At 35.9% G+C, this 6,878-nt stretch overlaps 1 pseudogene; it reads right to left on the minus strand.

Annotated features, from left to right (window-relative positions):
- Positions 1–1,995: 1,995 nt before the first annotated feature.
- LOC112461350 overlaps positions 1,996–6,878 on the minus strand; it is a 7,158-nt pseudogene continuing 2,275 nt past the window's right edge.

A 6,878-nucleotide genomic window follows, 5' to 3' on the forward strand; every position in this document is an offset into this window, starting at 1 on the left:
ATTTTCCAACTATTTCATCTAAATAATCCAAAATTTTCTCTCTAAATCTGAAACAGTGAATAGTCACTGATTAGCAGTGAATATTCACTGAAGGCATCAGTCTAAAGTATGCCACTGACAATCAGTGAAATTCAACTGAAAAATTAGTGAAACTTAGAATGCTGTATAATCAGTGAAAGTATAAAGTATACCATTCAATCCATTGGGGACATTATGGTGGCATACATAACAATTCAGACGATCCATATCACTTTTCGCAAAACGCTGCAACAACTTCAGATCGATATCGATATTTGAATCCAAAACTGTTACGACTCGTCTGAAATGTTAGAATTTACAAATAACCACTGAGAGATCACATATTCCATGTTACGAGATACGCTACAAATGCTTCGTAGCATTCATTTTCTCCTTGTTTTTAATGAAGAAAGAAGGAGAAGAAGAACGCTTTAAAGCATCTGAAGCGTCAAGTGGACCGCAGCTATTATTTACGATCTTTCAGTGATCATCTCTGAGCCTCAACTGTACAGACAAATTCTATGAGTTTCGACAGTCATCAGTGTTTGTTAATCAATATGATATTAAAAATCAGGAATATAATTACAACTATAACAAGAATTACAAAAGCCCTCTGCATGAAAAAAAATGTTGGCTCACTCATTCAGAATGCTCACCCAAAAAAGCATTAGCAACTATATTGTCTTGTGTAAGATCCAATATTTTCTCTGCTACCTCGCCTGGCGACCATTTCGTAATTTCACCCATATCCACAAAATTTTAATAATTGAAGATTATCTGAAACAAATTGAAATGTATATCCAGCTAGACAACTTACACATATTAAGTACATGAGTAATAATAAAAATCAGATATAATTTCGCCAAAATGCGTTCTCTAAAAATATATGTTATTATGCAGTACACAAAGTGCTGTAAAAATTGCTGTTTCAAAATTCTAGTAAATTTTATAAAATGCCAAAAATATGTTATTAAAATAACCGCATATTACCGCATTTTTTGCGAAATATAATACTATAAGGGCCAGTTCCACAAACGTCGGTTAACTCTTAACCTTAGGTTAACTCACTCTTCGTCTCTTTCTAAGGGGGACGTTAGAAAGAAACAAAGGATAAGTGAACTTGAGGTTAAGAGTTAACCGACGTTTGTGGAACTGGCTCTAAGTACATCATAAAAAACTGTATTCAAACATGTATTTACATGTATTTACACTAAATACATAATTTATTCAAACTGGCCTGGCACGCGACAACTCTTCATCGAGGTGTACTCACGTGATCGTAACTACTCTATTAATTCCTTCTGGTCGGACGTGCTCGATTCCTAGGATGTGATAGACCTCACGAACGAGAGGACCTTCATGAAGAAGCCACCGGAAGACGGAAGACTCTCGACAAGGAGAAGCAGAGCAAGCAGGACGTTGCTGCGTTGACAACGGAGAACGAGGAACCGACGCCGCCGATTGACGGCGTCGGTAATAATAAGTGAATAACGATATAACACTGACGAATCTGTGAGCTTTGCCGTTCTCGCTGATTGCGCAGCGCGTTCGGTCCTGTTTCACTGTTTTATTAGCGATGCAAGATGTCACTGATGGAATCAGTGACTTTTCCACTGATTCAGATTTAGAGAGTTCCTAAATGTCTTTTGCGAGCCCACCAACTTCCCATCCTAATCGGAAACACCAATCATTTCTTTTAAATTAATTGTTTCCGATTTTGAATGGACGACCTCGTTCCTCCATTTGGTGACATTTGTAGCGCCTTGTCGACGTCTTCAATGTTGATTTTTCCGTTTTTTAACTTATTTACAAATTTTTCCCATTTTTGCATTTCGTTTGTCGTTAAAAGATAACTATGTTTTCGGACTGCATTATTTAAACTTTCTATCGATGTACACGTTTTAACACTAAATTTTTTATTAAATATCTTTATTTGAATTAAGGTTCTAATAGAACTCGCCATCTCTTCGGTCATTATTAATGATGCATCTCCATCAGCTTCGCCGGGGACTCCTCCGCCAGAAACTTGCCGTTTCTCATCAGGCCGATGATGCCGGCTTGTCTGGACAATGGCAATTCATCGTTTAGATAATTTTTATAATCACTTTGAAAAAGTAGTCCGTAATACATAACTTGGATAATGATATGGGCGACAATTAAAATCGAGCAGCGAGCAACTTTTAAACAATCAGACGCTTCATAGATAAATCTTAATTGCATCGAGGCAGGATTCAAATTAATTTTTTTATTTTACGATTCTAATTAAAAGAAAATGAAATTGGTTGATTTAATTCATAGCGCTGTCTGTACAACTAATAAAACAAGGTTGGATTTAGTTGTAAAGTGAAAGTTATAAAGTGAAAGTGTCGAATGTTATAAAGTACTAATATCAGAAAATGTAATAAATGACGTTAGAATATAGGTATAACGATAAGAAATATAATAATTATGTGGCCGACTTGTCTAGTCTCCTCGATGTAGTGCGTAGTGATGATGATGGTCCTGGTGCCATCCTTGGTGATTTGCACCAGGTGATCCCAGATATTCTGACGGAGAATAGGATCCACTCCAACTGTCGGCTCGTCCAGAATCTAGAGTTCGGGCTCGGCTAAAATGGCAGCCGCGAAGGATACTCTCCTTTGCTGTCCACCTGATAGATTCTTAAGGGGGTCGTCTGGTCAAGAGGCTGTTTTTTGGGGGGAATTTTTTGTAAGGAATCATAAGAATACACTTTTTTGAAACTTTTACATCATATTTATTGATATTTGAAGAGTATTTAGAAATTTTTCCAAGTTGATATATGGTCAAGAATCCGCTGTAGAGCGCCCCGACGACAGCTGTGTAAAAAAACGGTACCCACGATTCCGGATCTCCAGTTCATCCTAAAAAAAAAAAAAAAATTCCTCTTAATCTGTGGATGTGTTGAAAAAAGTTCATAATGAAACTTTTTTTCAAAACGTTGGCAAAAATTGAAATTTCAATATTTTTATTTGGTTCTAGTTCACACGATAGCCACACATCCACAGATTAAGAAGAATTTTTTTTTTTTTTTTAGGATGAACTGGAGATCCGGAATTGTGGGTACCGTTTTTTTTACACAGCTGTCGTCGGGGCGCTCTACAGCGGATTCTTGACCATATATCAACTTGGAAAAATTTCTAAATACTCTTCAAATATCAATAAATATGATGTAAAAGTTTCAAAAAAGTGTATTCTTATGATTCCTTACAAAAAATTCCCCAAAAAAAACAGCCTCTTGACCAGACGACCCCCTTAACGAAACGATTTTCAGGCGGTAGTTCTAAAAACTGTAATCAGAGAACATAGATATTACTGAGCCCTGCGATAATCTACAATAAAGATATTTACGATAAAACGAGACGAAAATTAGATACTTCGGACAAAGAGATCTTCTCTTTCTAGAATTTTATTAGTGAGAGAATTGAAAGGTATATTAAATATGATGAAAAGCCCTCGCCTCGAAATCCCGACTTTCCGCGATTGCCGAAAACCTCTCACCTTAATCAGAAAAGTCAGCTTTTCATCCACCTGTTCTGTCGTCATACCGGCACACCAGCCGAAGTAGATGAACGTTTCCCGAATGGAGAACTCGCTGTAGAGCGCGTTCTCTTGCGGCATGTAGCCGACCCGGGGACCGGGCACACCGGACCCCTTGGAACCCGGTCGACCGCAATAAGTAGGCAGATACTCATGTATAATTAATTGATTATTCCCGGGAGGCGCAGTACATGGTATCCTCGTACCTGATGACTCATTAATTTATGTGTCATATGAAGTTCATGTTGTAAGTTTTTTATGGTGTTAGCTTGTTCTTCGACTTTTATAGCTTGTTCATGTAAGTTTTTTATGGTGTTAGCTTGTTCTTTGACTTTTATAGCTTGTTCATGTAAGTTTTTTAATGGTGTTAGCTTGTTCTTCGACTTTTCGTTTAAGTCTTCTGAGACATTTCATAAATTCGGCCGCCTTCCGCATCCTGTAAATAAAAAACGATTACGATAGTACAAGTTCATTCTACAAGATCATTCTTTTTTGAACTTGTCGCACGCTTGCGTTTAGCTATATGGTTTACGAGTGGACTTATCGGCTAGAATCTAGAACATTCAACTTGGGGATCCTAAAGCTGTCTGTATTGCCGACCAAAGGTTATATTGCATTCATTACAATTAAAGGTTGAATTGCATTCATTCACAACATTTCTAATCCTGTTTTTTGTCACATATCTATATCTGTCCTTGTCTAATGAGAGGCATCTGTCTTTGTTTGATTGCTGCGCCATCTCTTGCCACACGCAATACTGCTTATCCTGTCAACCTGAATGTGCTTTTGCACATATAAAAGTTATATACACTAATCTTTTTTTGTAGGCTTTTATTCTTAGTTCCAATTGGACGATATTGTTCTTACATGTTGTCCCTAGATCATGCCGGTCTAATTTTGTGGATATTTATTGTGAAATTTTTGTACAAAGCAAATGTTGTCACTCAGTGTGCACTAGTGCAAGCGCCCGAATTCGCTATTAGTTTTTCGTTCCTCATCCTATATCTGTTTGCGAAAGGTCTACTGCGATTGCAGCTGTTGGTACATTATTTCTATTTTCTCGTTCAATTTCTCATAAAGTTGCTGTAGTCTTGATAATTCCACGTCATAGCGTATCTTACTTGTTTGCAACTCGTTGTAGTAAGCCTGTTGGTTATTCTGCAAGTACTGCAGCTGTTGCAGCAGTATAAACTTAGATTGCTCGGGTTGAGCAAACATGTTACCTGCAACATTTTTAAATTAAATTGTTATATTATGTATAAAATATATCGTCGCTAGACGAAGAAATTGAAAGAAACTGAAGAAAATTTGAAGAAATTGAAAGAAGATTCGAGAAAAAGATGAAAGTTTCAGAGTTTAATAAGATTAAAAGAAATATGAAGGAAACTGCTTGAATTTTTTGAAGGGAGAATACGGCGATTAGAAGCGATTTTTGTATCGATTATTTTATTTATAGGTGCCTTAAATTTTGCGGAAAAATTCGAAAAGACTTAATTAAAGGTTCGACAAAAGATTAATTACTCATTTTATTTTTTTATTACATATAAGTTTTTATGAATTATTATAAATTATAATATAGTATAAATAAATAGTATAAATAAATTGTTGATTCTTTGATTCATCTAGCGTATTATTTTTTGGAAAAAAAAACATTTATATATATCTTTAAATAATTTTTCTGTTTTTGCCTAAGCTTAAGGTGAGTGTAGAAAGTTGATTTGGGCACTTTATATTTTCTTATGGTTTCTAGGGCTGAACATATGCCGTTTTCAACGTCTCGTATAGCCTGTTCAAAATTTTCTTCTGGATAGCCCTTATAATTGTGGTACGTCGTTGTTTCGTTTGTCTGAAATAAAACAATAAAAACAAATTAATAGACGGCGATACGAGTCAGGCGCGGTACGTGGTTCGCAAGTAAAGAAATTAATAGTTACAGAAGTTGGTCCTCTAGTTGGTTGGTTGGTTGGTCCTCCTCTGGTTGGTCCTTCCTCTTTGTCGCGGTCCGCTCCTTCGATAGTATTATTGTTTTTATCATGATATTGTTTTTCAAGATCAAATTGAGCTTTGCTATATTGCTTATACTTTTTCGTTTCGTTTTTTTAAAATAAAACAATAAAAACAAATTAATAGACGGCGATACGAGTCAGGCGCGGTACGTGGTTCGCAAGTAAAGAAATTAATAGTTACAGAAGTAACGAATTACAATGTATATAATATACATATATTTCAACTTAATAAACTGCGCGCCGATTATTTGTCGGACTTGAAACACAGCTATCGGTGGAAAATTAATACCCTTTCTTCCCCGGAATTAAATTTACACGATTTAATTATTTAAAAAACCTAAGTAAAGAAATTATTGCGAAAAATATTACCTCAGCTACAGTTCATTTCTCTTTGTCGCGGTCAGATCGATTCGTTGTGTTATTATTTTTCACAACACCTGTACGGAAAGTTTGACTTTCCATGCTTGTAGAGAGGGTCGAAAGTGGCCATTTTCACGCCAGGGTGGAAAGTTGTTAACTTTCGTCCCTGTTACAGGTACGAAAGTAATCAAGTTGTTACTTTTCTCCTGCCAAACAGGGACGAAAGTAGTCATTTTCCTCCCTAGGGCGGAAAGTGATTATCCATTAAAAGTGTGAACTACTAAATTTACTGATTTGCTTACAGCAACAGGTTGCTTATATATTTGATCCGTGTGTAATCCCCCCGTAAATTTATAAATCTATGGATTCATAGACTGCCAGATTCTATGAATACATAAATCCGTAGATTGCTAGTTTTATAGATGATTTATTGGTTAATAGATTATTAGATGTGCCTCGGTTGTTGGATCTATAAATCCATAAATTCACGTCCTTTCAGGTCACATTTAAGCACAAAGTCCTGACATTTGAAGAACGACGCACAGTTTATTACTTTTCTTCTACCCGTCTCTCTATATTACGCTTCCCGTCGCTAGAATTAAATGGAATAACTTGATGAATAATTTCGCTAAATTAAGCTTCGTAGGGTACGTAAAACAGAAAATAAATCCTCTCATTCTTTAACGAGCGCTAAGTAATTTTAGTTTAACAAAATCCTAATTTATGTTTTGCTTCGAGATGTAATCAACAATATGAATATTAGACGGTCACAGAAACAACTCCGTCTCGTAAATAAAAAGTATATTTCAAAAATAATACGTTGATAAAGGCAAATCTGGCCTCGTACATAAAGGAATATCGACGCATACGTCAGCTTTAATACTTGAGCTTATCATCGCACATGTGCGCTATTTCGCGCTAGATTAGCCAATTTTC

The sequence above is a fragment of the Temnothorax curvispinosus genome, unplaced genomic scaffold (genome assembly GCF_003070985.1).
Source record: "Temnothorax curvispinosus isolate PA1 unplaced genomic scaffold, ASM307098v1 QBEX01011286.1, whole genome shotgun sequence".
Taxonomy (NCBI): domain Eukaryota; kingdom Metazoa; phylum Arthropoda; class Insecta; order Hymenoptera; family Formicidae; genus Temnothorax; species Temnothorax curvispinosus.